This window comes from Marmota flaviventris, chromosome 1 (genome assembly GCF_047511675.1).
Source record: "Marmota flaviventris isolate mMarFla1 chromosome 1, mMarFla1.hap1, whole genome shotgun sequence".
NCBI lineage: Eukaryota > Metazoa > Chordata > Mammalia > Rodentia > Sciuridae > Marmota > Marmota flaviventris.
Window position 1 is genome coordinate 151,565,862 of NC_092498.1, and position 22,072 is coordinate 151,587,933.

A 22,072-nucleotide genomic window follows, 5' to 3' on the forward strand; every position below is an offset into this window, starting at 1 on the left:
CAGGCTCAAGGTTGTCTGATTAGAGAATGTTGGGACCTCAAGTAACCAAAATGTGGTCTAGAGCAGAGGTTACAAGCATGAGGTTCCTTGAACCTGGAGATATCTTGCTCCATGGGGAATACTTGAGTTGGGTAAACTAGTGCAAGGCCCTTCAAAGTACAGGGGTTGGGCAGGAGCTCCTCCTGACCAGCTCTAAGTGTGTAGTAGTGGCTGCAGCACCCAGGAGTCCTCCTTGAAGAAAATAAATGGAATCCTGCTAACCAAGAGAAGAATGGAGGCTGTAATTAAAAAAAAAAAATCAAACCAACAGTCATCTCCAAAAGATGGTAGAAGAGTACCTATGATGTTCAATAGTCAGAAAGAGACTGATCCAATAACTCTGCATTGGATCATTATTATTTTCTCTATTTCAAAAGGCAAAAGAGTGCATTCTCAAGCACATGGCAGTTCATAAAATACAGGAAATATGAGTCTTTTTTTTAAAAAAAGAACTTTAATGTTTAATTCCAGTTGACTGTGACATGACAGCAGAAAAATGTGCTTAAGCAGACTGGAGGTTATCATTGTGTCTATTTAAATATAGAACCAACAGTGAATGAGGGGATTATGGTTATAGAGCAGAATACAAATGCTGTAATAAAAATAAATACATAGCCCAATATTAGGAGGTGGGAAGTGAAGACTGAAATTTATGTAAAGGTGATAATTTTCTCACAGTTAAAAGCAGGGGGTCAATTACTCTGCCCCAAATTGAATCATGTTATTTAAAAAGAAATCATAACTATACACTTTTAATATTGTTCCTGGTCTATGTTTCTTACTTGTAGAGGATAAAGGAAATTATATATTGAAATCAACAAGCGTGTATTTAAAGTTTGGCAATTTCTTCAGCTTCCCTTAGATATTTTTCTTTTATTAAATGTAAAAAAAATAAATCTAATACTTTATTTTAGCAAGTACTGTGTATAGGAAAATCAACTTTTATAAAATTACTTTCCTCTTTTGATTATCTTCCTACATCCATACTGATCTAATGCCTTGTTCAAATATTTATGTACCATTTTTTTGTCTACTCTGTGATCTGTGAATCTTTATCAAGAGATTTCTAGAATAACAACACCTTAATATCATCCTGTATGCTTCTTGGGTATTTTTGGCTAAGTTCTTCTTTATATTTATGTCCATTTCTTGATTTCATTGCATTCTAATGAAAATGTATAGATTTTACAATAACAGAAAAGTCTTTGTTTAAGCCAGATAGGTTTGCAGATCATCGATTCAGAATTTTTGGGTGAGCAAACTTCTGGTGGAAGTTGTTGGCAGAGGAGGAAGACAAAGGAAGAGAAAGAATTATAATGAGGAAAGGAGAATGGGATTATTGACATAATTGTCAGGAGCTGCTATCACACTGAAAGCTGGGCTTGCTTCCTTTTGGTACTCACGGACAGATCAATCTGACTGCCCATCCTTGCTTAGAATTTCAAATGAGCCTCAAGGATTGAGGTCTAAGTGGAATAGTATCTGATGATACTTATGTTCAGCCACCTATACATGCTTGAGAAAGAATGCAGGATTCAAATACCAAGTTATAGTGCAGTCATCTCTTAGTAGGTCCTTTTGAGCTTGGATACAGAGATCTGTGATGGACAGAGACATGGTGAATAACAGGAGCACAGAGAACTCTGGAGAATGGAATGAGGGAGTTCATTGCCCATGGGATCTCTTAACACCCTTTCAGATTCTAGGGGAAAGTCTCTCAGATGTATTCTGCAATCAGTTCTCCTTTTTACTCTATAAAAAACAAGCTGAGAATGGAGATATCAGGGGAAAAGCAGGGGAACTGAAGGTCCTGGAACACATTGTCAGGAGGCTCCTGGCTGATAGGGAATCGCAGAAACCAAGAGACCAAAAAAGACTTGGAATGAGAAAGGCAGAATGAAAAAGAAAATTAAGCCAAAGACCTTTGAGTTTAAATATGTAAAGTATGAGACTACTGCCAAAATTGAAAATTTCAGATGACATCTCTGTTCTTTAGATATCTACAGCTGGCAGCTCAATTTTGAACTGAAACTTAATTTCAGGAGTTGTTGAGATTTTTATAAGACATATTAGATTCAATCATTTTAAATTGCCATTTTAAGCAATTTCATCTGATTGAAACTGATTGATTTCAATATTGATTCTCTGATCCCCGACTTTCCCCTGGAGTCAGTAGATTTGGGTGCAAGTTGTGTCCCAACCATATCTTAGCTGTTTGAACTCTGGGCAAACACCCTCTGTAAGATTTATTTTCCTTACTGAGAAAGTAGAAATAATAATATCAACTTCCTAGCATTATGGTAAATATTAAATGAGTTAAGTTCATCAAAGTTTTATCCCAAAAAGCATTTAATGGCTGCTTTTTAAAATTTTTATTATCATTAAACAAATCTTGGTGTTACTCCCCTGCTTAAATTCCTTCTCTGACTTTCCATTGCCCTAGGGATAAAGTCGAACTCTTTGACTTGACTTGCAAAACCTTTCATAACTTCTGGCATTTGCTTATATCCTCAGCATCTCTTCTCGTCATTCCCATAAACATTTTTCATACTTGCCAAACTTGTGTTAATTTGAAGTCCTTCCACTTCTCATCATATCACATTAACTCTCATTTCCTTAACTTGAGACTAGTGTACAAAATCTGACCAAAAAGTGTCCCAGGTCATCTGCCTCCATCCCAGATGCCACCTCCTCATGGAAATCAATTAGACAACTCCTGAGCTGGGAGGAGTGGCTGGAGAGCTCCCATGTTTTATTGTATTTTGCCCTTCTGTTTGCTTGGTATCCTTTATTATAATTCTCTGTGTCACTGTCTCCTTTACCTCTAGAGATAACATATCTAGGGTATTTCATATTGTCTCCCATAGCTGAAGATATTGCTTAACACATTTTAGATGCTCAATCAATCTCTACTAACGGTGCCACATCTTGGAAGTATACATGCTATGGATTGAATGTTTGTCCCCTCCCCCAAATTTATCTATTGAAACCTTAACCCCCATTGTGATCGTATTAGGAGGATGGGCCCTTTGAGGGGATTGGGTCATAAAGGTAGAACCGTCATGAGGAATTAGTGTCATCATAAGAATAAGGAGAGTTTATTCTCTTCCTCTGCTCTCCACATGTAATGATGGATGCAATGACAAGACAGCCTTCTGGAGACCAAAAAGTGGACTCAATCAATAAGAATTGTTCTCCTGGTACCTGGATCAAGCCACTAGAATCATGAGAAATAAATTGCTGTTTTTTAAATACTCTGTCTATGGTAATTTGTGATAGTAGCCTGAAAAGAAGATAATATATGACAAGAAATCCATTTTTCCCTATTCTCCCAGTTATTACTATTTCTTTAGACAGAATTCATGTTGTGTGGCTTGGTTGAGGAAAAATAAAATTCTTCATTACTGCCAGGTATACCTAGAGACTTATTCTATATAAGTAAGTACCAATGTAATGGCCTTCAGGTTATCCCAATATTACGTCTTCCTTTTTTTAGGCTTATTTGAAGCTTAAATGATCAAGCAAAATTTAAAGCAGTCATAAATCTAAAACAATAATGTTCTAAATGTTGTTTTAGAATGTGATTTACCCCATATTCAGGGCAATCATGGAAATAAGATAATTCACTTCTTATGAAATAATATTTTTGGAAATCTTAGAAAATATTGTTAATTTTAGTTTTCAAATTATTGCTTTTATATCCTTTTTGATTTATTTAGCTTATATATAGATGATCTTACACCATTTTAGTGTAACTAAAAATGGAGAAAAATTAGATAAAAAATGAATACCTTTGCTCCATGATGGTGAACATTCTAATTTAGAAAGAGACCAGTTTACAAAGGACTCTACTTAACCAATATTAACTTGATCTTCCCAGGAATGATGCAGTCTGTTTTCTAAAAGGGGAACAAAAGATGTAGCTTTCCATTTTCTTCTTAAACCTCTGTTTTAGTGAGTCTCATTGTTTTTTTTTTTTTTTTTAATTTACTTGCAGATGGACACAATATTTTTATTTATTTCTTTTTATGTGGTGCTGAGGATCGAACTCAGTGCCTCACACATGCGAGATGAGTACTCTACCACTGAATTATGGCCCCAGCCCCAAGTCTCATCATTTTACCTTGAATGGTTTATCCGTTTGAGAATATATATAAAATACATTACTAGAAAGAATGTTTTACCCATGACAAGGAAGTGGAAACTAAGTCCAAAAGACATAAACTGATGGCCAAAGTTTATTTAGCTAGAGAGCAGAATTTTACATGCAGATCTTTTCATAACATAGATACAAAATAATTCATAGATAATGTGCTTTAAATAAATTTTGCTTTTGATGTGTTAGACAAAATAATGATCTCTTCCATTATTTTACTAAATTATTTCCCCATGAATTTTATGAAGTTATTTCTGACTAATTTTATGGTTATTGACAGAATCTTCAACATCAACAATTAGTCAACTAGATGTCTAGAAAGTATTATAAATGTTAGCTCTTAAACATTGTGGAGAATATCATGAATCATTCAGTACATTTTACATACAGGATTGCTTTAAAGTCTTGGACTTTTGCTTGTATTTACTGTAGAAATATTTCTTATAATGTTATTTAAAGTCAGTAATTTGCTACCTCTTTGGTATCAGCTTGTCAAATATTGTTCTAGGAAAACAAACAAAAATTGCCTATGTGAATGGGACTGAGGAGAGAAATTATATTTATTGCCTATTGCTTATTTAGCTTTCTCATAAGACTTTAAGTAGCACAAATTATTGATGAAAAGTGACACCATTATTTCATCCTTCCTTTTATTGCCTTTCACATGATAAATACTTAACCTCTAACTAAACATTAAGATTATTCTTTTTTTCCTAAAGAATATCAGGGAAGAATAAAAAATTCCAAGCTTAATATGGAGGAAGAATTTTTCCTTTTATTTTATGATGGATTTGGTTATGATAACACATAGTAAAACAATAAATATTTTAATATTATAATGAAGAATTTTAGCACTTGCTGATCAACTAAAATATATTTAAAATTTAATTCCTTTGTGTTTTCTTGGATTACTCCAAATAATAATCCATATCTGAACATACTTTTTAATTTTCACATACAACATACTCTTCTTGAAACCAAATTCTTATGTAAAATTTATTCTGATTCTGCATATTGATGCTGGTTTCTTGGATGCATTCATTTTCTGAATATTCATGATACTGAACATATATTATTTATTAAAATTTTCTGAAGTAATTTTTTAAAAATTCCTCACAAAACTTTGTACCCCTGTGGTTCTCAACTGTAGATTATATAAGAATTATCTGGGAGCTCATTAACAACACAAACTGTTGGGTCCAATTCCTTGGAGATTCTGATCTAGGGCCTGTGGGATAAACACTTAACACTTGAATAACACAGCTGATTCTTGAGCAAAAGGCCCTCATCACATTTTTAAAAGCTGCTGAGTACATTTATTCCAGTGCTTTCTAGTAATCAGTATTTCAGAGGAGAAATCTGAGATCATTGTCCTCCCTTCTGCTTCTGATCCTGTTATAACCCACTGGACATTGTGTTCCATGGGTAGATATAGAAAGGGAAGGAGGGAAAGAACCCAATGGTACTGATGTATTTCACTGATTTAATGGAAATGCATTCTAATCTTTTGCAAATAATTTGCTTTGTGTAGAGTCTCCTCTAATGCCCATACCAAGTCTTCGTCTGTATTTCTGGAAAATGTAAATCTGGCATCACACTAAAATAGAAATGTCAGGAAAATAAATTTATAATAGCTTTCTTTTTCTTTAAAAATATCAATGTATTAAAAATGGTACCATGGTTAGTTGAAACAAAGTTTGCCAGAATATATAGATGGACACAGATATAAACCTATATTTTTTACTTACTCATGTCTTAGAGTCCTAACATCCTTCCTCTCTCTCTAACATCATCAGTATCTTTGAGCACTGGAATTAGAATAATAAAAAAGGTTTAATCATGGTTCTGTTATCTGAATTCTGTGTAACTATGGCCAGGTCTCTTAAGGTACCTAGCTCTTTACCTGCAAAATAAGGGGTTAAACTCTATATTCCTTTAAGGTAGTATATAGATGTATATTTTTGTTACATAATGAGATCTTGGGGCACTGAAAGATCATTAACCATAAAAGAAGATATATATATATATATATATATATATATATATATATATATATATATATATATATATTGCTATTATAGCAATAAGTGTAGTAGGCTATAGTATATTTTAGAAAATTTCAACAGAAATGAAAAAAATGTTTAGGTTAATTATTTTTTACTTCAAGTTGTTTTTAACTAGAATCCATAGGCTTTGCTAGAAATGTGAAGAGCATTTTTTTCTATTCAGTTTTGATTTATGAGATAGGTACTGAATTTGGAGTTCAAAAACATACATCCTTTTCCTTATTTTTAACAATTATATCTTTATCATTTATTTATTTGTATATGTATTAAAACATTTAAATATTCAAATAAATTCCTATTTAGTTAAGAAATTTAACTTATCTGGAAGTAACATTGCCCCCCTCCCTTTAGTTAAAATAATTTGAATTTGTGATACTGAGTTAATGAAAACATAGCATTTGGAATTTGTACAAACAAACTAAATGTCCTAAAACTTGTGATTTATGTAGTAAGTACTAACCTTCAAGTCACTAGAAATCCCAATTCTAGAATATCCCAGAAAGTTTGAAAAACAAACACTAGTTTGTACCATTGACTTGGTGATCCCATGGAGCATTTGAGAGAGGACCATATGACATTAATAAAGACATTATAATTTTATTCTGACTTTTAAGGATATAAAGAAGAAAGGCATCTCACCTGCTGGGAGGTAAGCAGGATTCTAACAAGTGCTAAAACCTGGAAGCTGTGCTAATTTTGAGTTAGGAGCAGAAACATCTCTAAAAGTATTAGGATTGTGATCCAGCCATACAACAAAAATATGGTAAGTAGTTTTATATAGTACACATTGAGGATACAAAGACAAATAAATCCCAGACATCAAGGAGCTTGGAAAAAGACATTAAATAAATAAGAAAAATAAAAAATAGATGTAAAAATACATGCTTTAATAAAATCATGTTGGGGGGGGGGGTTAGTATCAGCCTATTCTTTTTCTTCTGTTTTTTTTTTTTTTAATGCTAAGCTTTCAATTTTTTGAAAAGATCCCTGATGGTAAATTGTCTAAGCCTGAGGATGCCTCTGTGCTTAAGTTATTATGTGATGAAATGCAACCCAGCTGGACTGACTGGGAAGCTACTTTAGTGCTAAACTCTTGTGACAAGTGGCTGCACCTTAGTCAATCACAGCAGCTGAGCAGCAGTTACAAGTAGCCAGCCAGCTGATTTAAACAGGCAAAATGAAGAGGAGCTGCAGCACCTTGTAAATCACTTCCGTTTTCTGTCCATAAAAGTCTCTGACTAGAGCATATCTTGGCGTTTTTTTGATCCTGCTCTGAGGGCTGCATATTCTAGACTCAGGTGTAAAAGCCAGTTAAGATCTTTGACATTTTAATTTTGTATTTTGATGCTGGTGATTCCAGGATTCCACCAAAGTCAGTGGGCAGACAGCCGTTTAAGGAATGTAGTTAATATTTCTTGGGAATAGTGTTTGGGGAGGGAAGAAACATTTCTAATTGGGGTGATGCTTTTTCTTCAGTTGGCTCATCTGTAGTTCTGTCTCATTCCTTGTTGTATCTTTCCAAAGATTCTGCTTTTTCCTACCTTAGGACTCCAGTTTTCTCAACTAGTTTTCGGCTACTATAATCTAGTTAAAACTCTTTGCAAAGCCTATTGTACGTGTTAAATGTTAGACTGGCCATATGAAATTAACAAAAAGCTAAGGTTTCTGAAGTTGTAGATCAATGTCAAACTCTTGACTCTAAGCAGAGATTTCCTAATTAGGAACAGATTAAAAATTTAATGAGAACTGAATAGAGCTGACAGAAAACTAAAACATTGTAAAGAACAAGAACATGGAGAAACTGACATTAATTGAACAGCTTTTTTTGTGTGTGGGGGGTGGGGGAGCTGACCATTCAGAACTTTAGAATATGAGCTGTCTAGGAAACTTCTACTTTATAAGTAACTGCTGTGACTTTATATTTCTTTTCCAAAGCTTTTGTCATCTTTCCCTTTCCATGGGTTACAAACATTTTCCCTTATACAGGCTGGGTGTGATTGAGAGTTTAGCACTTGTATTTCTGCCTAACATCCGCTATAGTAACATCTTTCCCTTTTACTGTGTACCCCAATTTACTGGTCTCCTTTATGAGTTCATTCTCTGCCTATATCTATTGAAACCAGGGTCAACATGATATCAGCCTAGTGGGAAATCAAAGGAGAAAACTATTAAATGTAAAAACTGTTTTTAGTTTCAGCCCATTGCTCAAATAAGTTGGAATTATTCTTGGTTTCTCATGCTTTTTCTTGTTTTCTATATCAAGCAAGATCCCAAGTAATGCTTAAGCTCTTGCCACAGTGGCTATTGGCTTCTGCTTTAAGGCATATGAATTCCTCTGACAAAGTTCTTCCTAATATCTCCATATATCTCAATATCTCATCTTCAACAAGCTGAAGTAAATGAAACCACCATAGCTGCTCACAGCTGGAGTTCTGAGTGAGCCCATTAGGCACAATACTCAAATTTGCTTTCCTCTACTTGTGCAATCATTGCAAGCCTAAGTAATGCAACCTATGCTACTTACTATAAAGTGGCAACATCCTCATCTGTGAGCCTTCCTTCCCTGTGGCATTTGGGTATGGTTGCCCTGAATCTGGTTTTATTGTGGGTAGTCATGGTGGTTTGCTCACTGACAACCTCCTTTTCTACTACTTGATTTCTTGTTCCAGTCCCGTTCTGGAATACATAATTCCTGGTCACAACTAAAGTATGCCTCTTTAGTCTTCCTTTTCATGCCATGTCCTCCTAGCCCAACATTAAATGATCCTTTCTTTTGAGGAGATTTCCTCTTCTATAGCTCATTGACCATGTGTTTTTGCACCTTTCTACTGATGCTAGTTTGACCATGAGACCAAAGTATACCTCTAAAGATTCCTTTGAGTCTAAGAAACCATCTTTTCTAGAGATTTTCCAGAGACATACTCTTTACAGCTTTTTCCTGAACATTTAGGTTTGAAATATTTCCATGAACTTTGCTCTTCTTTGGTTTGGCAGATGTTACCTTTGCAATGTTTATTGATAAAATACACAAATTATGGGTTGAACTCAGTCTGAGGTCTTGAAATCAATCACTGAGGACCTACATAAATAAAAACAATTAAACAACAAGAGGTAGCCATCTTGTGGGGAGTGGATTAAAGTAGTTATTTAAATCTATGGGCCTGAGGATACATGGCACAAGTCTGAGGTTAACCCTAAATTACCCTTTCTAGTTAATATTTACTGTAGCCCTTGAGACTGTCTGGACTCAAATGCAACAAAAGGTCTATCTCCTAAAAACTGTTTTCTATTCAATATTCTATGTGATGAAGATTAGGTGATAGCAATCACTTATGCCTCCTACCACACTAGTTCTAACCTGTGGAACATAAACAATTATGGCAGATAGGGGCCAAAGCAGTGATTCTGACTCAGAACACCTGGGAGGTTTTGTTACAATACAGGTTGTAGGGTCCCCAGAGTTTTTGGGGTCTAGTAGGTCTGCCAGAAACAGAACTGGCATGTCTAATAAATTTCCAGGCAATGTTTCGTGTTGCTGAGCTGGTGACCACACTTTGAGACACCTGATTTAGTTTCTGGAAACAAGAGTAAAGCTAATCAATACCCTGGATTACAGTGGTCCAGGTGTGTGTGAAGTTTGTTTTGCTTTTTCAATTCAGTAATCCTACCCTCTGACAAACAAGGTTCAGTATATCAGATTCAATCAATTTCACCCATCAGGAGGGTTGCTCTTCTTTGTGGGATAGGAAGAGAATAAAATCCTAAAACTATACAATGATTTTTATCCTTTTCTGAGTGATTGTTGCTGTTTTGGGGATGGAGAAATATTAAAGTCAAGAGATTTTCTTGAATAGTTAAAAGCAGTAATCAAAATTTTTCTTTTTGTAAGAATTCAGTGTGGTACAACAATAGAAATAATTCCAGAGGAGCATAGAAATGCTATGAAGGGGAACACTGATTCCTACCCCCTTTTTACAGGAGCATACTGCTGTCACTCAAAAGAAAAAGTAATGTTTCTGTATTTACAGATATTACATTAGAGTTTAACAGTGTGATCTTGGAGGTTACTTAATTTAAGCCCCTATTTTATCTAAAATATGGAAATGAGAGCAGGGTGTTTGTAAATAGTAAGTAAAATAATACTTTAAAATTGTGTTTACATTGCTTGGTCCATTACATACTTATTGTTCAAAACCATTCTCTCATTTCTCAATTGTTGTAAATAATTGTTTGGATTTTAGTCTGGCACAATACAATTTCTTGGAAATTTCATGTTCTTTTCTGTCCCTGAAATCTATCTTTGTATGTTTTCTTTCTAAACAGTAGCTCTGAGAAATGTAGTGTATTTCAAACTGCTTGAACACTTGTGCTGCAACAAAAATGTCCTTATGTATTTTTGTTTGAGAATAATAGAACAAATCACTCTGAACTCCCTCTTTCTGCCATTCCTGGAAGCTACCTCCTTACTAGAATAGACATGTTTTCAAATCTCTCAAGGGATTCTTCTTATTATCCCATTCTTCAATAGACATATGGAGGAGAGGAAAGTTCCTATCACCACATAAAATAATCCCCCAGGTCTATCCTTGTTCTCTTCCCAACTTCTGCTGTTGACTTCTGATTGCCTAGTATTTTCCCATATTCAGAGAGCTTTGGAACTTGCCCCTTGCTTCTGCTCTACAGTTTCATCATGTCTTGAGTGCCCACATACAGTTCACACAAGCCTTGAGCTTAACACTATCCAGGCTGCATCAACTTCAGTGGTCATTCCATCTGTTCCATCTAGCCATCTACTCCAAAGTAGACAAATATTCAATCCTTAAGAACTTGCCTTCCCCAAATCTTAAATTCACTGGAAATCTTGTTCCTTGGCTCTACCATTCAGTCTTCTCTACCCTTCTGATCTCCACAAATCTGATAAATGGACTCACTTGCTCTCTGGCTTCTAGTTGGGTTTAGTGAATGGGCAATCTGATCAGAGAAGGGGATAAAGAAAAACAATCGGCATTTATTCCACCTGCACCCTCCTTGCAGGATTGCTATGGACTATTAAGAGGTCTTTTCAATGTAGATCTTTTGTGTTCTAATACTATTTCTTCCACCTAAGCCTTCATATTGAGGTGTGGTTAATACCTTGATATAAATCCCCTGTGAATTATGTGGTTTCTATACATCCTGTCCTTGCAAACATATTTGTGAACAGCTGCTTTATTAAACACTCTAATTATCCAGTGTGAGAATTCCATGTTTCCTAATAGGGACATTATTATCCTAGCCATCTTACTATTCCCAAAATATCTAATTTCAAATTCCCTATCTGCCAACATATCAATTACTTTCCAATTTTTATTTTTTTAAAAAAATGAACCTAGATGTTCTGGTCTTTTTTTTCTTATATCCTGTGAAACTCTAGCCCTGCAACAATCCAGCTCTCTGAAACTTATTTCTATATTGCAACAAATTAAAAAAAAAAATCAAACTACAAATTACTACAAATTCATGTTCTTGAATCTCAGGCTTTCAGTAATAGCCTTGTTGTAACTATCTTACTGGCTATTTGAAATTCAATTTTCTCACTATCTTCAGAATTGATCTAGCCTTCTAATTTATCAGAGAAGCCAAAACTCCAGTTCATAGTTCCTTAACCTATTCTCTGTCAGCTTGTCTTCTTTCCTACTTCTGTATGTGTAAGGAAGGTTTTCACAGCATCACAGAAGACCCAACCCAAAATGGCTTAGTTTCTTTATTGTCTTCAATGTTTGGGAGACTCAAGAGTAGGTCTAACTTGTATAAAGCTGAGAGATCACATGTCTTCAGAACCTGGTTCTAGCAGTCTCTTGACTCAACTATACTGTCTCTGGACTCTTCTGTTGACATTGTGATTGAAAGGGCCCTCTCCTGCAGCCTCTGGAATGACTATAGTTGCTTCAGATATCACTGCTTATATTCTTATGTAAATGCTAAAGGCTCTCCTTTCCCTCTAAAAGTTCTGGGCCAATCTCTAGTTAGCTTGAATTGAGGCAACTCTCCATCCCTGAACCAACCAACTTGGAGGATAGGCTGATTAGCTTAATTAAACTGACTTTTTTAATCTTAGGTTTTGTCAAAGTACCTGTGTAGTTGAAAAACACCAGTATTGTTTTATTGTCTTGTTATTGAGAAATGAAATGTGAAGTAACCCACAAAATTACAATTATCTTATATTGGATAAAGGTGCCAAAAACATGTACTGGAGAAAATACAGCATCTTCAACAAATGGTGCTGGGAAAACTTGAAATCCATATGCAACAAAATGAAATTAAACACCTATCTCTCACCATGCACAAAACTTTCCTCAAAATGGATCAAGGACCTAGAAATTAAAGCAGAGCCTCTGTCTAATAGAACGAAAAAGTGAGCCCTAATCTTCATGTGGGATTAGGCCCTAACTTTCATAATAAGACTTCTATAGCACAAGAATTAAAACCAAGAATCAATAAATGGGATGGATTCAAACTAAAGTTTCTTCTCAGCAAAAGAAACAATCTGAGGTGAACAGAGAGCCTACATCCTGGGAGCAATTTTTTACCCCTCACACATCAGATAGAGCACCAATTTCTCGGATATATAAAGACACAAAAAGCTAAACACCAAAAAAATAATAATAATAATCCAATCAACAGATGGGCCAAGGACCTCAACAGACACCTCTCAGAAGAGGATATACAGTCAACAAATATATGAAAAAAATTCTCATTATCTCTAGCAATCAGAGAAATGCAAAGCAAAACTACCCAAGATATCATCTCACTCCAGTCAGAATGGCAGCTATCATGAAGACAAATGGAGAAGATGTGGGGGAAAAGGTTCACTCACATTGCTGGTAGGACTTCAAATTGATACAGCCAATATGGAAAGCAGTATAGATATGCCTTGGAAATTTGGGAATGGAACCACCATTTGACCCAGCCCCTCTCCTCAGACTATACCTAAAGAACTTAAAAACTGCATACTACAGGGACACAATCACATCAATGTTTACAGTAGCATAATTCACAATAGCTAAACTGTGGAGCCAACCTAGATGCCCTTCAGTGGATGAATGGATAAAAAATGTGGCATACATACACAATGGAATTTTACTTAGCAATAAGAATAAATCATGGCATTTGCAGGTAAATGGATGGCATTGGAGAAGATAATGCTAAGTGAAATGAGCCAATCCCAAAAAACAAATGCAGAATGTTTTCTCTTATATAAGGAGTCTGACTCATAGTGCGGTAGGGAGGGGGAGCATGGGAGGATTAGATGAACTCTAGATAGGGCAAAGAGGTGGGAGGGAAAGGGAGGGGGCAGGGGATTAGCAAGGATGGTGGAATGTGATGGACATCATTATCCAAAGTACATGAATGAAGACAGAAATTGGGGTCAACCTACTTTATATACAAACAACAGATATGAAAAATTGTGGTGTATGTGTAATAAGAATTATAATGCAGAAAAAACAAAGTACATGTATGAAGACATGAATTGGTGTGAACATACTTTATATTCAAATATATGAAATTGTGCTGTGTATATCTAATAAGAATTATAATGCATTCCACTGTCATGTATTTAAAAAAAATAAAATCAATTTTAAAAAAGTGAAGTGTTATGTCCAGTCATGAAGACTGAGGCAGAGACTATACTAAGAAACCTATTTGGGCTGGTTCTGCCCTTTTGAAGCCAGTATAATACCCAATGGAAATATTTCTGGGCCCCATGTACCACACAGAGGAACTAGGTCATACTTGTACCTCATCTGGAGCCCCTACTTGTGTTTAGTTAAGCTTCCCTACAGGTCTCAACCATATTCACCCACAAGGAAAGGCATGAACACTTGACCAACAAAACTAAAAGTGTTAATACTATATCAAAGGGACTTCACCGGGGAAATTTTTGTACAATCTGACTTTATTCATAGAAATTACACAAATTCTATGGGATGATACTATTAAACTAATTTTCTTTAGTACTTTCATCCCAACCTAATTAGCAAAAGAAAATAAAAAGGGATAGTGTAATTGGGCTACAACATAGTCTAGTTTCTCTGCTGTCTAGTTTATGTAGTGCTCCTGAAAACTTGATCAGAAAGTTGAACGGATCATCATTGTTCAGTCACTTATATGACAATAAATTAACATGAGAGAAAAAAAAATCATCTGTGGAGAACTCTTCAGTTTTGTATTGTAGAGTACAGCAGAGACCTTCAAGGAAACTTGGAGTTCTTATATTCATGTGTAAGCACTGAACTAAAGTATCTTGTTTCAAGAAACTTCAAAACATTTTAGGTTCTGTTATGTAAAATGTCTGCAATATTTTGCATACTGCATGAGAATAAATATGCAAGGCTTTCTTTTGAATAGTTATCAAAATTGTGGAGTTCAACACACTTTCATCCCTCTCCTCCACTTCAATTCCCTTGATTTCTGAAGAGCATATGCCTACACATTTTCTTGGTAGAAAGAAACTTAATTACAAAAAACTGTATTGTAATAGTTTCTCATCAAATTGAATCAATTACATAGTTTGCCACTTATGTAATTTTTTTTGGGGGGGAGGTGGCTTGGTTTCCTGTGTGAAAGTGAAAACCTTCATGATTTTTCCCTTCTCTCCAAAGCATAGTTAGGAAATTTTCTAAAAACTGATTGCATCACTGGTTTATTTATCTTTCTCCTTACTCTTATGGCTAATAGTTATCTGTGTTTCTAATTACAAAACCATGACTAGTGAAGAATGACTCGGGACCAATTCTTGGACTTGAGTGCTGAGTTTGCCACTTAATATGAAATTTTTAGTGGATGCATTTGATAATTCCTGGGATCAGCATAAGTCTTTTGAAACTGGCTAATGAACAAGCATTTTAAAAATCTTTTTTCCCCAATTTTTCAGCCCAACCAAACATATTGGTAGTGAGTATGTTAACATCTCCAGTTCTTGGAAAGAAAACTTTTAAATTATCCTTTTAAAATGAAAGAATATTTGTTTCCTCTTTAACGAAGAAATTGTTTAAAAAATAGTACCAATATAGTGCAGTTTGGAATTTGCAAAATTCTTTCCTCATCCTGATCTCACTTTTGAGGTAAAGTGAGAAATATGGGTCTGAATTAAAATGCAGTCAGCTCCTGTAACTTGAAGTGGATGCACCGTTTTATAGTGTAAGGTCTTAAGGGCTGTTTCTGGCAACCAGCATTATTTAGGTAATAAGAACTATGGTAAAAATACTATAGTCTGAAGACACTGAGACTTCTTGCAAACATTGTTAATCACTTCAGATATGCTCTTGTTTACCTATGTTGAACAAGCCTCCATTTGTTTACAATCCTAATAGAAATGATTATTAACTAAATTCCTGGAGTGAACAGCTTGCTGTTTTTGTGATGAAATAGATCTATTATTATCAAGCCAATACTGAATTGTTTTGTTTGAAAGATTTTTCAATTTTCCTTCTTATCTCTAGTACCTGTGTATCAGTAACAATTCAGATTAATTTACATTCTTCATTTTCCCTCCTTACCTCAAGTCTGGCTTAGTCATTGCAGAAATGTTGCTATAGCTGTCCCAGCAGCTGCAGTGATTTGCATCAATTGACACCCCAGCAGCCAACCCTACTTCACAGCCTGGCAGTTGCTACTGTTGTTAACACCTGTCCCAAAATTGTTTTAGACAAACTCTACCCCCAAACCCAGATTCCTTTTTCTATAGAGTATTTTTAAAAATTAAATATAAATGCTAATGTAAGTATAGGCAAAAGGTATGTGTATACATATAAAGCATGGACAAGTAATATATTTGTGTATATAAACTAGTAACAGGCAGAGATATTTGGGTTGGAATAAAAGCTTCATCACTTTCCAACTGTGGCCCTTAGGCAAGAGACTCATTTCCCCTCCATAAGTATTTTTTAACTTTGAAGAAATTCCAGGTCATCTGTAAGGAATAGATAAAAAATACCTAAAGCATCTGACAGTTATTGATACTATGAACGTGCTTAAAAATGGAGACCAACTTTATTTGCAGCAGATCCACCTCCCCAGTTACCAGGAGCTGGGTGTGGGTGAAGGATTAGAGGGTAATATGCGTGGTAAGCGGGATTGGAAAGTAGTTGGAAAAAGCTTATCACCAAAAAGTTTGAGGGTGGGGAAAAATTGGTCCTTAAGTTCTTAGCACTGTTTTAGGCTGAGAGTATGAACAAAACAGACAGGATTCCTACCTACTTGGAGCTTAAGTTCAAGTAGATTTTAGTTTTACCTTCTTGGTACCAGAGATTGAACCCAAGGACACTTAACCACATCCCTAGCCTTTTTTTTTTATTTTTATTTTTTTTAGATAGTGAGGCCCTAAGAAACTTAGTGAAGCCCTAAGTTGCTGAGACTGGCTTTGAAGATGTGATCCTCCTTCTTCAGCCTCTAGAGCTTGTGGGATTACAGGCATGCCTCACTATGCTTGGCTTTAAGTAGATTTAACAGCCATAGTCCAGCTAAATCCCAAGAAATATTTCAAAGACGGCAATAATAAAAAGATCAGTTCTAAGCATTGAGGAAAAGGAAGGAGGATTTAGTCCTCAAAAAATTGAGATACAATTGGATACAATTCCATAGATGTCAGAGGAGGGATGATGAATGAGGGAGAGGGTAGAGGAAATCAGAACCTAGAATTTGTGTGGGGAGAGAGTGTTAGGCATTTTGTCACCATGATGGAAAGCTGAGAACAACAATGGAGAACACTTATTTTGACTCAAGATTTTAGAGGTTTTAGTGCGAGATAGGTTGACTCCATTCCTCTGGCCCATAGGTGAGTCATGGTGAAAGGAAATGGCAGAGAAAAGCAGCTCACCTCATAACAGCTGGGAAGCAGTGAGGAGAGACGGGAAGGGGCCAGGGATTAACCCACTGAAGGATTCATAGCTGAATGTACTATTGGAAAATGGGTAAACTGTACGAGGTGGGACCTAGTTGTAATGGGGTGGGTCCTTTGGCTATATGCCCTCAGGGACTATGTCTTGTCCCTGGCCCCTCCTCTGCTTCTTTGTGTGCTTCCTGGGTGTCATCTGGGTGTCATGAGTTGAGCAGCTTTGTGTCACCATGCTCTCCCTGTGTAATGAACTGCTTTACCAGACATTTTTTTTTTTTTTTTTTGAGACTGGGTCTTGCTGAGTTGCTTAGGCCTTGCTAAGATGACCATGGGCTGAAACTCCTGAAAGCAGAAGTCAAAATAGTCTTTCCTCCTCAGGTTGTTTTCTTAGGTATTTTGTAACAGCAACACAAAGCAGACTAACAGCTACAATTCAAGGGTACTGCTGGGCCTGTGTAGCAGCCCTGGCCAGAATCCATGCTCAATTCTGCCAAGATTTATAAGGCTAGGGATCTGTCTTCTGTGCTTCTTGTCTGGTCATCATTACACAGAAGCATCGAGACAGGACCACACAGCAGGATATTACTAGACATGTAAGTATTTGTACATAAAACCAAACTATGAGGTTCAGGTGATGTCACATGCTAAATTGTATAAATTTATTATGATGGGATTTCAGAATGACATATTTGAAGTTTAAAGATGTCCCATGACCTTGAATAAACTTGCCCTGGAAATATCGTTATTACAACCATTCTGTGAGGAAACTAGAGGTGACAAGAAGCCTCATGACATCTGGCATCCTTTGTGAAAAGATTCCTCGGGCCTAGCACAACAAAATGTAGCTTGTATAGGAGGGCTAATTTGAACTGATTCTAAAACTCAGTTCTGATTAATTTACTATACTTATTAAATACAAAGGCTGGAGTGTGGAGGTCAAGAAATGTAATGGAAATGGGGCTTAAAGGTGTATATATGGAAGTTAGCTTACCTTGATCTGTTCCCAACACATTTCCAGGAATGGCTGTCAGTGAAGGGTTTTCTCCAGGAGGTTGGGGGGAGCGGGGAGAAGAACCTCTTTCTAAAGAGCAGTGAGTAGTATGGGAGTTGATATTCCTGATCAAAGTCTTTTATTATTTTAGAGAGTTTTTTTAATATTAGTTTTCGGTGGACACAACATCTTCACTTTATTTTTATGTGGTGCTGAGGATCAAACCAAGTGCCCCGTGCATTCCAGGCAAGCACACTACTGCTTGAGCCACATCCACAGCCCCTTTTATTTTTAACCCAGGGCCACTTAACTTACCCACTGAGCTACATCCCCAGGCATTTTTTTTTAAGACTGTCTTGCTGAGTTGCTTAGGCTTTGTTAAGTTGCTGAGACTGGCTTTCACCTTCCAAATATTCTGCCTCCTCAGCCTCCCGAGCTGCTGGACTTATAGGCATGTACCACCAGGCCCAGCCTGAAGAGTCTTTTAAATACTGGCATACACCCAAAGAAACATAAAAACTCTAGTATGTGCAAGGTTTCTAATACAATTCCTAGGTTTCAAATCACTTAGAGTTGATTTTTGTGCAGGGTGAGAGAAAGGCTCTGATTTTATTTTGTTGCATATAGATTTCCAGTTTTTCCAGCACTATTAAAGAGGCTGTCTTTTCTCTAGTGTATGTTTTTGGCACCTTTGTCTACTATGAGGTAACTATAGGCACATGTGTTTGTGTCTTCTGCCCTATTGTTGCCTGTTTTGGTGCCAATACCATGCCTTTTTTGTTGCTATAGCTCTGTAGTATAATTTAAGGTCGAGTTTTGTGATGTCTCCTGCTTAGTTTTTCTCAACTAAGTATTGCTTTGGCTATTGTGGTTCTTTATTTTTCCAAATGAATTTCATGACAGCTTTTTCTAATTCTATGAAGAATGTCATTGGAATTTTAATATGATTTGCATTGAATCTGGATAGCACTTCAATAGTAGGATCATGTTGACAATGTTCTGCCTATCCAAGAATGTGGGAGATCTTTCCATCTTCTAAGGTCTTCCTAAATTTCTTTTTTTGGTATTCTGTAGGTTTCATTTTAGATTCTTTACCTCTTTTGTTAGATTGAGTCTGAAGTGATTTTTGTTGTTGTTGTTTTTTGTTTTTTGAGGCTATTGTGAATAGGATGGTTTTCCTAATTTCTTTCAGCTGATTCATTGTTGGAGTATAGAAACAGTTGATTTCTGGGTGTTAATTTTCTATTCTGCTACTTTGTTGAACTCATGAGTTCTAGAAGTTTAACCTTCTCAAAAGAAATACAAATGGTCAACGAATATATAAAAATATTCAACATCTCTAGCAATTAGAAAAATGCCAATTAAATTACACTGAAATTTCATCTCCAGTTAGATTGGCATTGTCCTGTTTGCTGAAATTAATCTATGACTCTACTTGAGTTTATCTCACTTTATTTTTGAGTCTCCTCAATATTCAATGTGTAACCTTAAGGGTATATAATCAACCTTTAATAAAAGGGTGGAGGCAGGTCATCATTATAGCTAATGTTAAATTATTTTAACTTTAGTTTGCTTTATTTCCATGCCTCAGAAGGAAATGGAAAATAACTTTCTAAATATTTGAATTACTGGGACTTACGGGCTTTTAACGAATTCTGCATTACTGGACCAGTTTCATCACTAACTTTGTATCTCAACCCCTGTGAACCTTATTTACATCTGTTAAAAAAATGAGTGAGGGTGATCTACAACATTTTGATCTGGAAAAATGTAATACTGCATCTCATAAGTACCCACTCTGTAGAGAATCAGATATGACTGCGAGCGTGCTTGCAAACAAGACGCCCTGCTGTCTTCTGGTGGAGCTTGCCTGCAAACAGGATGTTCTGCCAAGTGGGCTAGGAGGGCTCTGAGAAAATTTTTATCTCTTCTTAACAAAGAGCAGAGCTCAGAATGCTCTGGCCCAAGAGTAGATTAAACCATGAGAAGCAGGTTACTTCTGATTAGTAAGTTACTTCTGTATACTTTGTTTAGCTAGCTTAAAGACCTGAGTCATTGCTGTTGGAATGCTGCCTTCTTTGTTCACAACACTATTTAAAGATGGCTGTAGTCAATAAAGGGACTTCTGCTGCTGCTGCTTCTTCCTTGTTCATGCTGATCTGCACTTGAGTTATTTGCGGCACATTCTAGTTATACCCCTTCACAATTGAACACCTGAGAATTTACAAAAAAATGAATTCCACCATTATTTACAACTCTAATGCACCAATAAAATATGAGAAATCTATCATAAACAGCCAAGGAATAGATTATATCTAATCTACAAATGTGAAAACTGAGACCTGTACTATACATAGAGCCTAAGTTGAATAGACAACATTCTTGAAATAGAGAAACTATTTAGTCAAGGGTGAAGAATCTGAAGCTAATTGTTCACTCAGATCTCTCCTTGAACACGATGTCACTGACCCTTATTTCCATAGCTTCTAAATAAAGAGCAAAATGTAAATACAGTCATCCTAACTCCCCATGACAACTTGACACTTGCTGGGCTAGATCATTTGCATTTTCTGTTTATGAAGGGAAGCAGAGCCTGGTGTGATACTGAGGGATATGTCTAAGGAAAAGTTGCTTCCCTCAGATTCAGTGACTTGTGAAGAGGCATGCTTTCTCATAGGATGTCTTGTATCACCACAAATACTCTGGTTTATGATGCCACATGTTCTGAATTTTTCATTGACTGTTATTGTCACAATAGACATTGTGGTTTGCTTAACAGAAGTAGTTTTCTTAGCCAGAAGCTGAAATAACATAAGTTGCTAGTGAAGATAATTGAAGTTTCCACAGGATCATAGATATGTGTTAGGTGTCTAGAAATAAAATATATTAAACATGATGTAACCTTGAAGCAAAAAGAAGGCAGGATTCTGGTGTCAGACTCCATACTCTATTTGCTACTTACTCACTGGCCCTACTTACTTAGGCTCTCTGTACACTGAAGTTTTGTCAACAGTGAAATGAGGATAAGAATGTTACCAACCTCAGAAAGCCCATTGTACAGATTGAATTAATAAGTGTAAGCTGCTGACATTAGTGTATATTCCATAGGGGGTGCTGGATAAGTGTCTGATGTTATGGACATTCTAAGAGCTACTGCTTGTTGACTATTTTGTCAAACATCTAGTTTGTTGATTATTTTTTAATATATTAATTCCCTTAATTTCACAATGGTCCCTTGAGATAAGGACCATCATTATTCCAATTTTATAGGCCAGAAAACTTTAATGAAACTCAGTCTATTCCCAAAATCGCATTGCCAACTTGTGGGAGCCCCTCTCAGAATCATATGCTCAATGTTGAAGCTAGAAATGGTTGCATTCTGATAGAAATAGTCACAGGGAACTCTTGGCATTTAGGTTGATGAAAGAATTACATTCTAGGATGCACACTTATTCTTGAAAATGGTTGATAATATTGGTATTATATTTGTCTGCAGGACACCATTAATTTTAGAACATTAACTTCCAGTTGGATATATTTTTTGAAAAGTTGTGAATTTGATTTAATTTTAGCTGCCCAGAATAAAAAATGTTTAGCATTGATCTGTGATTTTAAAACAGTTATCAAACGAACATGTGGTCTTCAGTGCAGATGTCTGGAATAAATTTGGATTGCAATGAGATAGCTGAATCATTCTATTTGTGTTGATTCTTTCCACTTTGCACGACCACATACTAAAGTGGTTTACAATCACTGATTAATTCCTTTTTATCACATCTCCATAAACTTAATATTCCCGTTACCTTTTTAACCATTAAGTTGGCTCATTGAGAATACCGATGTTTCACAGTTGAAGGGAAGTTTATGATGTCTTAGGGAAAACAAGCTTAGAAAACAGATCCAGTTTCTAATGGAATCTTTGAGAAAGCTACTTAAACTCTGAA